The sequence below is a fragment of the Girardinichthys multiradiatus genome, chromosome 19 (genome assembly GCF_021462225.1).
Source record: "Girardinichthys multiradiatus isolate DD_20200921_A chromosome 19, DD_fGirMul_XY1, whole genome shotgun sequence".
In the NCBI taxonomy this organism is placed as follows: domain Eukaryota; kingdom Metazoa; phylum Chordata; class Actinopteri; order Cyprinodontiformes; family Goodeidae; genus Girardinichthys; species Girardinichthys multiradiatus.
The window spans coordinates 28,119,691-28,138,157 of record NC_061811.1 but is presented as its reverse complement, the minus strand read 5'-3'; positions in this window follow the sequence as shown (position 1 = coordinate 28,138,157).

Sequence of the window (18,467 nt, the reverse complement as noted above, 5' to 3'; positions counted from 1 at the left end):
AAGGATAAAGGTGTAGAAAACTGATGGATTTTACACTCACATATCACCATCCGACACAGTGAAATTAAATTCCAAATTCCCAATGATTTTTTTCTTTTAGTTTTATTTACCAACAAGCAAGGATGACACTCTCCTAACCTTTGACAAACCTCATTTAACGTGCAATGAAGCCCGTACAAACTGAGGCATCCTGCAGATTTCTGAGGAAACCGGCAGAGAACAGAGCAGTTTTTATTAAAGGGACAGTTTTTGACATTCTTTTAAAAGGTTATAAGAAGTTAATACCTAACCTGCAGGGTAAAGCTCTCTTGACATCTTCATTTATTGTAAATCCAGATTACTTGATCCTGGACCCTGAAGCAAACTATTTGTCTGAGAGGAGGCAAACCCCAACTCTACTTCTATGTCTTAAAACAACCCCGGCAGTCTCCTCAGTGGTTCATTCAAATGGCATTTTATTAACTTTTATACTGTCATCAAATTTGCATCAGACAGCTATAAAAAGAGATGCCAATGATTATCTACACAGGAAATATAGGTTGGAGGTGGTGCGTCACTAATGATCTTCCTATACAAAATGTGAACCGAGAACAGAATATGTGAAGCAATTCCAATCTGTCTCTTTTCAATCTATACTGAATATTTTTGAAGAAGTACTCAGAGTAGTATAACATAGTATGTCAGGTATGACAACTGTAGCAAAATACAAAAATGCACTACTATTTAAAACTGAACATCATTACTGCTAATTCATCAGTTTAAACCTGAACCAATAGTTCTGATTGTTTTAGGTGAGTTTCCCTTTTTGCGTCTTAATTTAGTATAAATCTAGACTAGTTGGTCCCAGAGGCTGAAACTAATGGTTAGTCTAAGAGGGCCAAGACCAAAAACAGACTTCTAGTAAGTAAGTAGATAAACAAGCATTCTATATCACACTGCATATACAGTATACACACGCACATATACACATCTGTGGATTACTTGGGTTGAATTTGAGAAGAAATCAATTCATATGTTCAATACTTGTTTTACTTGATGTAAACACTGCCTGTCCCAATAAAAAAATAACAGTCTGGATTTATCAAAGTATACGTCAGAGCCTCCCTTAGGATAATTACTGCATTGATAATTATGCTTAAGCTGGCAACAAGTTATTTAATCTTTCTCGTTTCTTAAACAACCATGTGGGAAGACACATCCTGTAGTCCAGGAAAAGATGTTAATCTGTTTCAGAAGGGTCAACTTGTCAGCATGCATCAAGCAAGGAAAACATCAAAGGAGGTTGCTGAAATTTCTAAAATTGGGTCCAATGCAATATTAAAAGCTGGAAGGATACTGGGGAACCATCATCTACTTGGAAGAAATGTAGTTAGGAAAAAATCTTGAATGATTGTGGTGGTCTCAAATGTTTTAAAATCAAATCATTAAAAATAGCAGAACTTACAGCTATATTTAATAGTGAAAGTAAGACCAGTTATACTCACAATTCAAAGGGAACTCAAAGGGTTTGAGACTCAGGAGCTGAGTAGCCATAAGAAAACCACTGATCAAAATAAAAAGACTACAATTTACTAAGGAGCACAAGGATGGGACTCAATTTGAAGAGGGTTGTGTGGTTTCATGAGTCCAGATTTACCCTGTTCCAAAGTGACTACTGCATTAGAATCAGAAGAGAGGCGGATCAAGTGTCCCATCGTGACTAGTGCCTACAATGTAAACCTGATGAAGCAGTGATATGATCTGGGATTGCTGCAGTTGGCTAGACCTTGGTTCAACAATGTTATGTGGCCAAAATATTAGGTCAAGGTAAATGAATTCTTCATCCCTGATGTCCCTGGCAAATTCCAAGATGGTAATGCCAGGATTGATCGAGCTCCAATTGTCCAAGAGTAGTTCCATAAGCATGAGACTTCATTCTCATAGATAGACTGGCCACCACTGAGTCTAGATCCTAACTCATTAAGAATCTTTGGGAGCTGCTAGAGAAGTATTTACATACAGGCCCAACTCTCCCATCATCTCTACAAGATCTTGATGAATTATTAATGCACCTCTGGACGGAAACAAATCTTGTGAAATTCCAGAAGTTTATCAGAATGAACTAGAAACACTTTACATGTTCCATCTCAGCACCTGTTTCACTGTTTCTTTTTGAGATGGTGGAAGACCGCATTGGTTTTGGCTACTCACAGATCAGTTGTTAGCATCAAAAACCAACTAATCTAAAGTTACACTAAAAGAGGACGCAAATAAAGTTGACATTCAGTTCTCTGTAGCAGGACATTGTTGGATTTAGCTACAGTCACGCCTGGTGACAATTCCTGTAAGCATGATATGAAACCGAATGCACCTTTTTCAAAAACACCTGCCAAGTTAAAGTGAAAATAAAACTCAGTGTACACACTTGTCAAGCAGAATGGACTTTGGTATAGTGTAGCAAGTATAAAAGTCTAATTCACCATGACGACAATATGTTTACTCAAAAACAGCCTCTTAAAAGCCTGGAAGACTAAATTCTATAGTCCTTTTTTTTTCTCGGCAACTATCAGGAGTGACTATGGAGCCTCAGGAGAGTTTCCATTCCCAGCTGTGCATGTGTATATTATCAGAATAAGCACACATCTACCAAAAACGTTTCCTGGAAAGCTATAAGGTTGGACACATGTTCACATATGGTCTTCTTAGCAATTAAACATCCAGATCCCTCACTGAAATACAGGCCACACAGGGGGTGTTGCTGAGAAGCTTGAACCAAAACCAGTTTGCACAGGACAGTTATAAAATCAGGACCACAGATTTCAAATGGTGGCTGTCTTTGTCCACATGGAGTTGAATGAATGGTTTCAAGGTGGTATAACATTTCCTGGTCTGGTCACTGTCAGTGACCACACTGCAGGTTTTATTTTTGTTCTGTTTTGTTTTGTTTTTGGATGCAACACGACTGTACGTATGTACATGATATGAGGACTTCTGTGTTAAACCACACAGCTCCCACACTGTCTTCAGTTACTGGCTTCAATTGGACAGAACGAGACAAACAGCAGATCTAAACAGAACACCGCAATATCCCTTGGCAAAAGTAAAACAATGAATAAAAGTCATGTTTCAAGTTTTCATAAATTCTTGTGGAATTTTACAATAATAGGATTGAAGTTTTAATAAACACTGGTGGGTAGCGATTACTGTTTATAGATCTGAAGTGAGGTAGTGTTTAGGAAGCCAAAGAAATATCTCTCTGAAAATAAAATCATCACATTTCCTCTGTTGCTACGCTGTCTGTTTTTTACTATAAAACCTTTACTGTGGTTGCTGCTCCAGGCAGAGCTCTACAGTATATTCTGCAGTTGTTGGAACAGACTCATAAGACCATATGGAAATACAGGCAGGAACACTGTATGATTAACAGTTACCTTGAATGCAGCGTAATGTTCCCTGGCATTAGCAGATTCTGTGTAACGAGCATGCTGATTGGTTTTCCAGCAGAGCTGAGGCATAAATATCATGCTTCAGCACTGCTGAGAACTCTCAACGTTCTGGTAGCTGAGAAACTCAAGAACAAACCATTGTGAACCAGTTCATGAAATACACTAGTAATGGTGTGTTTAAGAGGAAAGAACAGAAAGAAGAGGAACCTGTTAGAACACTGAACTATTATAGATGGGTGCTAATGTATATAAAAACATCAGGTGAATAGACTTGTAAAGACATTCCCAGTACTTCTTTTCTGTTCGCCTATGGTGCCTTGGGAAAAGTATTCATACCCCTTTAACTTTGAGACCTTTTTCTGTTCACAGCCACAAACTTCAATTACTTTCACTGGGATTTTATGTGATAAACACACACAAAGCAGTTCTTAGCTGTGAAGTGGAAGGATATATGGTTTTAGAAACCTTTTACAAACAAAATTGTGAAAATGTGGCAAACATTTGTGTTCAGCCCTTGTCTCTGATCCCCCAGCCTGAAATCTACACCATCAACTGCCGCCCGAAGTCATCTAATTAGGAAATAGCTGTGTGTGAATTACAGTATAAATGTAGTTGTTCTTTGATGGCTTTGGAGGTTTCCCAGAAAACACTGGTGAACAAATAGCACCACGAAGACTAAGCTGGTTGTTGAAAAGTTTAATGTGGGGTTAGGTTGTGAAACAATTTCCCAAACTTCTGAGATGTTTGGAGCAATAAACTCAATCAGTTATCCAAAAATGAAAATGTTTACAAACTGCAAAACTACCGAGATACGGCAATCCACCTAAACTGACAGCCGGGGCAAGGAGAGCATTTATTAGAGCAGCAGCTAAGAGGCCCATGGTAACTCTGGAGAAGCTGTAGAGATCCACATCTTAGGTATAAGAATCTATTGACAGGGCAACTATTAGCTCTGCACTCCACAAAGAACCCTCTGGGGGTTGGCTGAATACAAATTGTAAAACAAAAACAATAAGGGGTGTAATTACTTTTTTAAGACACCGGTAAATCAGGAAAAGTTCATGAGCTGTTATTGGTTAGTGGTAAAATGTATATATTTCTTACATAAAACAACCAGAATGAAGCTCAATGTTTCAGTTTGTTATCCTGTCCACTCGTGCTGAACTATAAAATTTACAGTCTATCTTCTGCCTCGCCTTGAAAGGCCACATGAGGAGAAGCAGAGGACCAACATGTGATTTTGTGCACTTTGTGAATCATTAGACCGGTGATTGATCTGAAGTGGGATTCGTGTGACATTTAAGGGATAAAAAATGTAACCTTTGAAAGCAGTTTGCGCTGTGATCTTTAACTGTGCTCAGTTAAGTGCAGCCTCAGATGAGATTGTAACCAACCGTGACACCTATAAAGGACTCAAAGGGAAACCACTGTGTGGTTTTGTAAAAAGTCTGTGGAAGAGGCAGGTCACTTGTGTGGGAAGTACCCAGAGAACCTTGTTGGGGTGTCTTCTCCTTCCAGCCAAACCATTACTGAGGGAGGTATAATCCTAACATTGTTACTCCCTCTAGTAGCCACTTGCCCTTAAGTAACTCAGCTGGTTTATAGACATTTAGTGGGACTTTCAGGTTCTAGCAAAAAGTGATATCTGGGACAAACTTAAAGACCAGCAGACCTGAAAAAACAACAATGCAGAACTAAAATGTCCCTTTTAGTACCCAGATATTGTTATGATATGAAAAGCAGCAGTTCACACTTCAACCCAACACCTCCACATCCCGTTTAGACACACATTCTTGCCATACACCAACCACCCCCTACCTTCAGGTCCACTGCCTGCACTAAAGATCTCAGAGGAAGGTGTAAATAGGCTCTTTCAGCACCTGAAAACAAAGAAGGCCTCAGGACCTGATAATGTCTCCCCATCATGCCTGAGAGTCTGCATCAACTGGCACCCATCTTCACTGAGATCTTCAACAAGTCACTGGAGCTGTGTGAGGGTCCCTCCTGTCCTGGACTGGTCCAGGACAGTGTTGAGCCTTCATACAGACAGGAGGTGGATCGGCTGGTATACTGGTGTGGTCAGAACTTAACCCACTCAAGACTGTGGAGATGATGGTGGACTTTTGAAGAACATCACCCCCACACACACCCCTCACCATCCTAAACAACACTGTGTTTGCTGTGGACCACTTCCGGTTCCTAGGAACCACCATTTCTCAAAATCTGAGATGGTCCTCAAACATAGACAGTGTTTGGAAGAAGGCCCAGCAGGGACTGCACTTCCTGAGGCAACTCATGAAGTACAACCTTCCAGAGAAGCTGCTGGTCATCTTCTACACTGCCATAATTCAGTCTGTCCTGTCTTCATCCATCTCAGTATGATTTGGCTCGTCCACAAAACCGAACAGGTCCAGACTGCAACGAACAATCAGGTCTGCAGAGAGAATCATCAGGGCTGACCTTCCCTCTATCCAGGACATATACAGGTCTAGGGTCAGGAAAAGGGCAGCTAAAATCTCTGCAGACCTCACACACCCTGCACACAAACTGTTTAGGCTTTTACCCTCAGGTGGCGTTACAGTGCGCTGTCTGCTAAAACCAGCCGCCACAGAGACAGTTTCTTCCCCAAGGCGCAAAGTGTACTGGAGTCAAGTTCCTTGTTTCCTTGATTCTGATTCTTTAGGAGACATGTGAGATAAAAATCTCAGCAAAGTAAATACACCTAAACAGAAAAATTAATATTTTATATAATTCAGTTTATTTATTTAGCATCAATTTACACCAAGTTTCATCTCAAGGCACTTTACAAGACAAACAGCTCAAATCTGGATCCAATTATTTAGAATACAATTTGTGCCAAAGTCATTTAATATCAATCCAATATTCTTCAAACAAATCCAGTCATACAGTTGAATCCGTATTCTAGGAGTACAGTCAAATACAGTTGGCCATGTGCCAGTGAGTAAAATGTGGACTGTGCTGCAGCAATGCCTCCTCCTGAGCAAGAATATGGTGACAGTGAAAGTAACAAATGCACAAAACTGGAAAAGATTTTGTTTATCTGATCAATCCGTTTTATTTTTCACATACCGCTGATTTTATCATAGAAACTTTGTATTTTTGTAAAAAAAAGTTTTCTTGACTGATGCAGATTTTACACATGAACAAAAATAAAGTCCAGGTTCATGTTTTTTAACAAAAATGTGGCTTTGGTCACCATGGTAGCGAGCAGGAGTCTGATCGGGGGAGTCCTCCTAGCCCACAGTAAGGAACAAACGAAAGACGCTATATGCTTTCAAACATAAGACATGGTTTCAGATGTGTGATGGTCCTAAAAAATTGCTTACGAGCTCCCCGTCTAACACTTATAAACCCCATGTTTGTGCAAATGTGCAAATGTGTTATATGTAAAAATGCCTCAGTAGACTTTCTCTTACTGTACCAGTACCAGTACCAGGTTAATATGTCTGGGAGCAGAAAAATATTGGAGCTCCAAAGAAAAACATTCCTAAAGTGAAGAAAGGGTGTTCAGGGTGATCAGAGATTTGAGAACCTGTCAGCAGGTTCTAAATTATAGGGCAGTGATTAGAAGTTATTAAACACTGTTTAGTTAAATGTTTCAGGACTCAAAGGGGGTGAAGATTCCTGAGGAAAGAAACAGGGCGTAAACATAACATGCGGAGACAAGCTGTCACGGTTTGTGTAGCGGAGGACTCCGGAATGCAGATGGACAGGAACCATTGGTGGTGAGGAGGGCCAGAAACAAAAACCAAAACACAAAGTTCAGGCGGGCGACCAGGACATCGTCCCGTGCAGGCACAAAGTTCAGGAGGTTGTCCCGCGCAGGCACACAGGTCAGGCGGGTGCCAGGACCTGCAACACAGTCCTGGGCGGTCGTCGGCGAAGGCGTTGAGGCCGACAGAGGCGTAGAGACGTTGGGGGCCGGCGGCAGAGACGTGGAGGCCGACAGAGATGTAGAGACCGTGGAGGCCGGCAACGGCGATGAAGGCGAAGACAAGGAGGTCAGCAGAGACGTAGAGACCGTGGAGGCTGGTGAAGGCGGGAACCTGCAGGTTGGTCAGGAAACCTGCAGTGACTGAACAGGAGTCCAAAAGACTGTCAACGAAGACGTGGGAGCCGGTCCAGAGGCCGGCGCCAAAGGAGCAGGCGATCTGGAGGACGGCCGAGCAGAGTAGAGGACCCTCGGGACAGCAGATCAGGGGGTCGACCATGGAGCGTAGAGGACCCTCCAGAAACTCGGTGGAACTCCAGAGGCTTGGAGTCAGGCTTGGCCTTTACGGTTCCTGGTGATCCCTCAGAGACAGGAACAGAGCCGACCGGACCCTCGGAGGCCAGAACGAGGACAAGCTGCTCCTTGAAGCCCTCAGAAACAGGATCCGGCGGCACTTCCTCCTCGAACCCCTCGTCTCTGGGTTCAGAGGCCAAGACGAGGACAAGTTCCTTCTCGAACTGCTCAGGAACAGGCTCAGGCGGCGGTTCGTCCTCGAACCGCTTGTCTCCGGTTTCAGAGGCCAGGTTGAGGACTAATCTCTCCTTGAACCGGTCAGGAACAGGCTCAAACGGCGGTTTGTCCTCAAACCCTTCATCGCAGGGTTCAGGAACCAGGACGAGGACCAGTCTCTCACTAAACCCCTGGAAGGCCTTCAGACCAGGAGCAGAAGCTGAGGCGTCACCGAGACCCTCAGTGGCGTGCGCAGGAGCTGAGGCGTCGCCGAGACCCTCAGTGGCATGGGCAGGAGCTGAGGCATCGCCGAGACCCGCGTCGCCGAGACCCTCAGTGGCGTGGGCAGGAGCTGAGGTGTCGACGAGACCCTCAGTGGCATGGGCAGGAGCTGAGGCATTGCCGGGACCCTCAATGACATGAGCCGAAGCATCCCTTTTCAGACGTCCTCTGCAGCGTGTGAAGGAGGTTGAGGCAGTCTTGGGCTGTACAATGGTGGTGCTCTGGAGACATGACGTGGACTGAGCTGCCGCTTTGTTCTCCAGACATGGCGACGGCTGAGCTGCAGCTGCAGTGGCGCTCTGGAGCCATGAAGTGGGCCAAGCTGCAACACCGCTCTGGAGAGGCTGACACAAGCGAACAAAGTAGGAACAGTTTAATTGCTGGTTCGGATCAAGAAAGAAATCCAGTCCAAATAAAACAAATAGTAAATGTTTAACCAGTGCTGCTGCACAAGTTCAGGCTGATTACTTTTTCATTTGAAGCTTCTAGTGGAGAAAATGATGCAGATAATGTTCAAACACTGGCCTTGAAATTAAAGAATTTCTTTCAATCCTTAGATTTGTATTTTCTATTTGAAATTGGCTGTTGTTGTTCTTGAGATTGTGGTGTTTTTACAACTAGCAGATGAAATGCCTTACAGCTTCCTAAAACTACCTGATTTATTTTATAAAAACTATGTTGTTAAGATGGAACCAATGGATTTCAGGCATTCAGGTATCTGGATAGAACATCCATCGTTAACGTAATATAGGTATAGGTATTTATCAAGTCATATTATTATCGTTATCACATATGGCATGTTTTGCACATGTCTATCCCTAGTGCAGACTCTGAGCTGCAATTAAAATAACTTCATGAAATCTATTAAACATGCAGCATTGTTCCACATTCCTAATCTGCTGAGAGGGATCTCTGCTGCGGTTTTGTTCAAGGCAAAGCCCTACCTCAGCTGTTTTTATTTATAAAGAGAAATCTAGGAAAATTAGATTCAGTCATTTTAGATTGAAACACCCCCTAATTTGACCCTGCATGCGTGTACTATTTAGCTAATGAGTTGCAGCAAAGCAACTTTTACACCATGAATCACAGTTTTAATGTGAGAAAACGAATTTTGAGCAGTTTGGAGCTGTTGGGAAAGAGCTGCGGTCAGTACAGGGGCATCACAGAAACCAGCTACAAGAGGATGTTGATAAGAAAAAAAATGCAACTTATCACCAGTCTCTCTGTCAACGAGGGTGCAAACCACACATTTTGTATAATCAAGATTGAAATATGATACACAGCAGCATATGTTCAATGGGTTGCAGAACAATGAAGAACCAAATGTCAGTCAGTCATTTTCTACCGCTTATTCCATAGTGGGTCACAGGGAAGCTGGTGTCTATCTCCAGCAGTCTATGGGCGAGAGGCGGGGTACACCCTGGACAGGTCACCAGTCCATCGCAGGGCAACACACAAACAACCAAGCACACACTCATTCATACACTTAAGGGCAATTTAGAGTGACCAATTAACCTAACAAGCATGTCTACGGACTGTGGGAGGAAGCCGGAATACCCGGTGAGAACCCACGCATGAACGGGGACAACATGCAAACTCCATGCAGAAAGACCCCAGGCCAGGAATCGAACCCAGGACCTTCTTGCTGTAAGGCAACAGTACGACCAACTGTGCCACCGTGCAGCCCCAGAACCAACTGTATGCAGGAAATCTTAAGGCTGTGAGGTAAACTGTAAAACCAGATGCTCATGGTGTGCAAGCACTTCTGTGTCCTATATCCTATGATAGATGGCTTTCACTACCTTGCTACTATTATTTATTATACATATTTTTAGAAGATTACCTCTTCTTTTAATTAGGTTTTTGTTTTCATGTTAACCTTACCCTTTTGCAAATGTTTTATGCTGTATTTGTGGCAAAGAACTCAGTTTTGTTAGTTACGTAAAGCTAACCTAGTTTAACTAGCAGATGCTGGAATAAATGAGGCTTTAAAACTTTTAAACAAAGTAGTTTATTTTGATGTCATACTGCACCCACAAGGCATGAGAGACAATCGATTCTTTTCCCACCCTGTTTTCATTCATGGATCAAACCTTAGAGCTGAGACCCCCGCACCTACCTAAGATCCCTACCCCAGCTTTCAGTGTAAAACTAATTAAGAATCAGCTCCTCTATCCCAGATTGGTTGGTACAGGATTAGACGTGCATAACCAGGACCTTCCTGATAGGCTCTTGTGGTCTACAAAATGAAAACCAAAATGAGCTCTTTCAACAAACTTGGTCATCTGACGTTTCAGGTCTTCCTTGAATCTAGAGTTTTCTATAATGAAGAGCTGAAAACTTCATCTTCTCTTAGGGTGCAGGCAGCTCCATGAAGATGTTTGTTGTTTGTGACTACAACATCAAGCCAAAGGTTGGCACTGGCAATTTTCTCTGGAACTTGACTCACTTTCCAAGGTTACCTCGTGTTTCCCAGTACTTTTCCATACTGTCCTAACCCTAACGTCTGCCCTGCCATGAAAGAGCTGATTCAGCCGAGGCCTTCACTTCTCCTTTTTCTCCACTCTTTCTTCTAGCTGAGCCAGCCTAGACAACAATGCTATATCCTCCCCATTAGTTTTATTTCACACCATAACAAGATCTGTGTTCTTCACAGTGAACGTACAGTTCCTTGCAGAAGTGTGTTTACCCGTTGAATGTTGTTACATTCTGTGACGTTACAACATCAAATTTTACTCTGTTTCCTTTTATGTGACAGACTAAAACAAAGCAGCATGTAATTGTTCACTGAAACGTGGATGTATTTTGATTAATCTCCTTAACTCAGACACCCCTAAGTAAAATTCATTGCAGGTAATTTCTTCCAGAAGTTGTCCATTAGTAATTAAAGTCCACCAGTGAGTAGTTGCTTCTGGGGACATCTCTGGAACCTCTGGAGATCATTGTGCAAAGAAGGATTCTTCATAAAATGAAGATAATTATGGAGAACCCTGAGTATTCTCTTCATTAAACTGTCCTACAACAGAGGCTTCTTCAGATCTGCTGTGAGACAGACGTCTACAGGAGATCCTTCCTGCCCACAGCCATCAGCATCTACAGCAGCTCTTGGAAGAAACCTGCAAAAAATGAGCTACAACAACAATTTGTTTCACTTTGGGATTAATGAAGTATGTCTGAATTTGAATTTGAATCCATGTTTGTCAATGTTTGTTGTCCTCTACCCATTTTCCTCTTTAAGTGTTTTGCCTGGTAAAATAAAGGTTTAATAATAAAATGAGAATCTGAATTAAATGAACGGGAGCATAAATCCATCTGTTCTGTGAAGGCCTCAGAGGTCTGTCAGAGAATATTAGAAAAGAAGCTGCAGCTTGAAGACCAAGGAACACATCAGATAGGTCAGGGAGAAGGTTTTGGAGAAGTTTAAAGCAGGTTCAGATTATAAAACAATATCCCAAACTGAACATGACAATGAACACTGTTCAAACCACCGTCCAAAAATGGATAGCACAAATGCAATCCTATCAAGACATGGCCATCCAGCTAAACTGACAGATCAAACAAGGAGATCATTTATCAGAAAAGTAGTCAAGATGCCTATGGCATCTCTGGAGGAGCTGCAGAGATTCACAGCTTAAGTGAACGATTTTGTCAACAAGACAACTATGAGCTGTTCAGTCCAAGAAGTGAAAGAAAACTATGAGAAGCCCTGTTTGCAGTTGTCAAGGTTTGTTGACGTTTTGATGGACCCATTTGCAGATCAGAACGAGGAAGCGGCATGGTGAGTTGAAACGTTTATTCTGAGCTGAGCAAAGACTTACAAGTTTCTCTGAGATGGAAACAGGCAGGAGACACAAGCTTGGACAAGAGCATAACCGGGACTGGATGGCTAGCAAGCAGTGTAGTTACAGGGGAGACATCAGGTGGAAATCAGGAGGAACCAGTGGCAAACAATAAAAACCAGAGAGGATAAAAACTGAGGGAAGTGGATGGATCAATGAACTGAGGCTAATCAAGGTGAGAATCAGGAGCTGCTGGTGGAAATGAGCAGGGAGTGCAGGGAGGTAACAGAAAAACATCTAAATGAACTGAAGCAAGTAAACAATGAAATTAACAAAAGAACATTAACAAGGAGGGGCCAGATCTACAAGGAAAATATAAACTAATACATCTAACCAGGGAAGTAACAAACACTTAAACAACAGAATTAATCTAACAAACCTGAATGTACTAAAATAAAGTAAGTGCAGAACCTGGCAGTTAAGAGAAATGAACAGAACTCAAAATTCAAAATACAGGCAGATCATGACAGCAATTTTCCTTTTAGTGATAGGATGATGGATGAAGCTAATTACAGAGAGATCCTGGAAAAAACGTTTGTTCGAGGCTGTAGCAGACCTAAGACTGGGGCAGAGGTTCACCTTTAGCAGAACAATGACCATAAACATACAGCAAGAGCTACACAATGTCTCAGATGTCATCCAAACTGACTGATCTTGAGCTGTTTTGAAAAGGGGGATTGGAAGAAAAACCTGTCTTAATTGCAGTAAAAGGTGGTACTGCAAAGTTTTGTCTCAGAGGCACTGAAGACAAATGGATGCAGTGCTTTAAAGGTGTTTAGCTATAAAAAGACAATGAAAGCCATGTCTCATTTCCTTTTTACTTCACAATTACAAGTATGTGCTGCTTTCTGTTAGTCTATCACATCAAATCCCAATAAAACATATCAGTATGGATACAAGGTGTGAATACAAAGTACTGCATTTATAATCGACTTTCAGCTTTGCTCTGTCTTCTGTCTCCACCAACCAAAAATACGTTTGACTTAAAGGCACATTTTCTGCTTTGTGTCTACAAGGAAATTATCTCATGATCATTCAGCCTCCCTATTTCCTGTTATTGGGGAACTTTTGGTTGCCATGGCAGTGAACACAACCATTCTAATAAACAATTACCAGTCGCTAAGGAAACTGCAGCTCACCACAATGTTTATTTGCTTGACATTTCTTTTCTGGTTAAATAGTTGAGCCCCTGCCAGACCCCAGCACTAAATGAGCCTTAATGACAACGGTTTAATGTAGCTCAGTGGGCTAAATTAATGTTTGAATTCGCAAAAGATGCCTGTTTTTTTTTTTTTTGTTTGTTTTTATGTCCCTCGACTCTTGTTATCGACACTTTCTGCACCGTTGTTTTGGTCTTGACAATCGCCAGCTGTGTCCTGCCCTCCTCTGCAGTTCCCATACAGATATGAAGGCTCTACCTCCGCTGGCAGAGTTTGCACACAGCCGTTTATAAATGTGAGTATGTGCATGTGAATTAGCGTGTTTGTTTTGAATGAGCTCCCAGAGCTACTAGAGACCCAAGACAAACATGGGTGTCATCTCAGATTTTGGTCAATATTCCAGAACATTGCAACCATGGGAAGCAATGTCACACCTTGCAATGACAAAATTATTCAACTTACTAAGAACACAAAATCATAAGACCAACTTGAAGAGAAAGAAAACATTTTTCAGCCGCTATCGGTTCATAAAGAAGGCCATAGATGATCGGCAGGAGACAACGACCGACTGCCAGCGTTCCTTGTTTAACAGGAACATCCCCTGGATACACTCCCTGCTGTAGCTACTTTCTTGCACCTTGTCCTTTCCCGGTTACTGGAGAAGCCTCCAGCAAGCGTGCAGCTTTAGCAGGAACAAGAATAACTCGGCGAGATGAAAGGAAAACAATCCCCCTGAAAAGATGTAATGACTAAACATGTCTTGAGTTGCTGAATGTTTGTAATCCTTTGGGGATTTGATGGGAAAAAAGTACACAGATTTTTTTAACCAACATGTAAACTTTTTATTGAAACGGGAATCTGTTACAACTGATGATCTCATTTATTATAATATAGTATCTTATATAGTATCTTATTACAGTTTCCTGGCCGTGAGGTCTCTTTCTTTACTTACCTAGTAAAAATCTCATGTTAACACACATTTTATTTACTGTCTGTCATTTGATCAGACTAAACTAAATTTCCTGTTTTAGGTCAGTAATGATTATAAAAATAATTTATGTTTCCATAACCAATTACAAGTTACATACCCAAATATTGAATAGACGTGTTTCCTTAGTATTTTGTTTAAAAGTGTGTGACCTAAGTCACACCCTTTTAAAAAAACGGGTTTCCTTCCACAAGCTTCTGACAATAATTTGCCTGAATTTTGGATCATTCTTCCAGAGAGATCCGGTGTCACTGAGTCAGGTTTGTAGGTTGCCTTGCGCATACACACCTTGTTTAGTTCTGTCCAGAACTTTTGACAGAAAGTCAAAGTGATCGAGAGCAATGCTTTTGATGTAGACTCAAATATGTTGACTAATTTAGCAGTACCCAAACAAAAACAGGTGTGTGCCACCATCCCTAGAAAAACAAGCTGAAGGGATGGAGTGGAGAAGTCTTCATTGCCTGGTGGTTGTATTGTATTATCTTTTGGGTGACTTATAGAAATATATCTTTCCATTTTCTTTACCCAAGTGTTTGATTTCTCTGCAACTTGCTAAGCGTCATTTAATAAAATTGTCACAATCTGTTTGACTTGTCTTTAGTTTTGTCATTTAATTTGTTTGTGGTTACTTTTTAGTATTTATGCAACACCTCCTCTCAGTGCCTTAATTAGCTGCTCTCCCACAGCTGTTCCTCTGTTTACTCACCTGTGTAGCATTCTCTAAGCCAACTGAGCCACACACTCCGGATCATCTGTTGATGTTTCCAGCCTGCTCCTGTTACCTGAGGTTTGCTAATTAAAGCAGTTTCCATCATGCCCATCCCATCCTTGTGTTTGGCGCCCCAACAACACCATTATATGACACAAAATATTAGTGGGGTATATGTATATATTTGAGCCTATATGTATAATTTTGGATTAGAGAAAATCTATGATTTAATTCAAAGTTGTGCACACAACAGTACAACTAAAAATCATTAAAGCGGTATGTTGTATAGTCCGTAACGAAGAAGAACAAATGAATAATTTAAAGCTCCAAAAATAATCTGAAATTGTCAAGGAAATGTCAATGATGATTGTATATCCACTTCTGACCAGAACTTTACATGTCTTTATCTAACTAACTGCAGAAAAAAGTGAGTTAAATCTATGAAGGCTCCTTGCCAGCGTTGTTCCCAGTGGACCAGTGTTGATATGGGCCATTGGGATGGTTTCTCGGGGGGAGGGATTCTTCCCCCTTGTCCACTAAAAAGGCTCCTTTGCTTGCTTTGGAAAATTTGGACATCAGTGTGTGTTTGTTGTTGGTCATATAGTGCCCTTATTGGATGTGACGTCTTTTTGTCCTCTAGCTCGGATGGCTGGTGCTACTTTTAGTAACACTCAACTGGAAAATTTCAGAAAATTATGTCTACTTAAACAGACACCATGTCACCATTCATACAAGAACCGCCACTGTTTGCTCCCATCATAGACTCTGATCTACAGGGGTTGGACAATGAAACTGAAACACCTGGTTTTAGATCACAATAATTTATTAGTATGGTGTAGGACCTCCTTTTGCAGCCAATACAGCATCAATTTGTCTTGGGAATGACATATACAAGTCCTGCACAGTGGTCAGAGGGATTTTAAGCCATTCTTCTTGCAGGATAGTGGCCAGGTCACTACGTGATACTGGTGGAGGAAAACGTTTCCTGACTTGCTCCTCCAAAACACCCCAAAGTGGCTCAATAATATTTAGATCTGGTGACTGTGCAGGCCATGGGAGATGTTCAACTTCACTTTCATGTTCATCAAACCAATCTTTCACCAGTCTTGCTGTGTGTATTGGTGCATTGTCATCCTGATACACGGCACCGCCTTCAGGATACAATGTTTGAACCATTGGATGCACATGGTCCTCAAGAATGGTTCGGTAGTCCTTGGCAGTGACGCGCCCATCTAGCACAAGTATTGGGCCAAGGGAATGCCATGATATGGCAGCCCAAACCATCACTGATCCACCCCCATGCTTCACTCTGGGCATGCAACAGTCTGGGTGGTACGCTTCTTTGGGGCTTCTCCACACCGTAACTCTCCCGGATGTGGGGAAAACAGTAAAGGTGGACTCATCAGAGAACAATACGTGTTTCACATTGTCCACAGACCAAGATTTGCGCTCATTGCACCATTGAAACCGACGTTTGGCATTGGCACGAGTGACCAAAGATTTGGCTATAGCAGCCTTGCCGTGTATATTGACCCTGTGGAGCTCCCGACGGACAGTTCTGGTGGAAACAGGAGAGTTGAGGTGCACATTTAATTCTGCCATGATTTGGGCAACCGTGGTTTTATGTTTTTTGGATACAATCCGGGTTAGCACCCGAACATCCCTTTCAGACAGCTTCCTCTTGCGTCCACAGTTAATCCTGTTGGATGTGGTTCGTCCTTCTTGGTGGTATGCTGACATTACCCTGGATACCGTGGTTCTTGATACATCACAAAGACTTGCTGTCTTGGTCACAGATGCGCCAGCAAGACGTGCACCAACAATTTGTCCTCTTTTGAACTCTGGTATGTCACCTATAATGTTGTGTGCATTTCAATATTTTGAGCAAAACTGTGCTCTTACCCTGCTAATTGAACCTTCACACTCTGCTCTTACTGGTGCAATGTGCAATCAATGAAGACTGGCTACCAGGCTGGTCCAATTTAGCCATGAAACCTCCCACACTAAAATGACAGGTGTTTCAGTTTCATTGTCCAACCCCTGTATCTCTGTATCTAATTACAGCTCAGCTCAGATCAATTCAGCAAAAACCCAGATGAAAATCAAACAGGCAGAGCAGAGGTTATTCTGAGACCTTCTGCAGGAAATCAAGTCTTCTATTTTTTCTGATCTGCAAGTACTTTTGGAAGGTTTTGACAGACCATTAATAGTAGAACAGTTTCAGAGACCTGACACATTTCCTATTCATTACTTTGAATCATCTAGTTATAATTACCAGTCAGATGTTGCATTCAGCAGATGACATTAAACAATAACATTCAGTGAAACCTGTTTACTTTCTTCTATAGCTGCTTACTTGTCCATACGGATCATGTAAATACACAGATTTTACTTCACAGTTTGCATGTGTTTGAAAGATGTGTCAGGAACGTAAAAACACAGCGAGGAGTACTAAACAGCCATGAAGGAGAAGAAGTCTGAAAGATCATGGAAAATATTCTGCACATCATATATTCGTCCACCAGACTTGACCCAACAATATGCTGGTTATTTTTCCTTTTTGCATGGTCTGTAATAAAATCTTCATATTATTGTCCCATAGCAAGTCACATGGAGGCATTTAGTCACATTTTGACATAGTGTAGTTAAATCAAGGCTGTGAAAGAAGAATGAAAAAGTTCAAAGTACAGAATTAGAAAAGTTTGTTGTGAAACGTAACTTTATGGGTAGCACACTAAAGCTTTTACACATCCTTTTTGGATGTTTTATGTTGTTGGTCTAATCTGAGCTAATCAAAACATGGAGGTCATTTTCTAAAAATCCAAATTTACTTAAAATTTTATGAATGTCCATATGCCTATAAGTAAGTAAGAACATACTGATGGAGCATTTTCTTATAAAGTTAGAGAATGAGTGTGTGACCTTAGATAGAGATAAGCAAATCATCGTGAGGTACAACAGCGTTTAATTTCCCTTTGAATTGAATTGAATTGAATTGAATTGAATTGAATTGATGATGAATGGAAGACATTAGAAATTATTCTAGAGGATCCGTTGCATGGTTAACTGCCCAGCTGAGCATGCTGACTGATTGAAGATGCATGGTATGCGCAGAGCCATGAGACTGAGCCAGGCCAGCAGAGTCGGCAACCAGACCCGGCTTAAAAATGACCTACAAGAAACAGCTAAATCCCTGCTTTTGACAACTGATGTCCATCCATTGGGTAACAGGGTGGATAATTCAAAGCTTGAAGCATTTACACCAGCAACTAAGAGACTGCAGTGTTGTTTTAAACATTTCCATTTCCATTATCTGAATCCAACTGGACTTACCTGTGGTGCTGGCAACAGGTTTCCATCCAGACAACAAAGCAGCGGGTGTGCTGCAAAGCAAATGTTTAGTCTTTTTTTTTCACATTTTCTCACACCGTGAATATTTAAAACCATTAAACAAACTTTAATATGAAAGATAAACACAAAGTAAAGTAAAGTCAAATAAAGTTTTCTAATGATTATTTAATGTATTAGTGTAAAGAAGTTTCCAAGCCAACCTGACCCTAGATATAACAGGCAGAAAATAAATTTTGTTCCTTGTACAATTT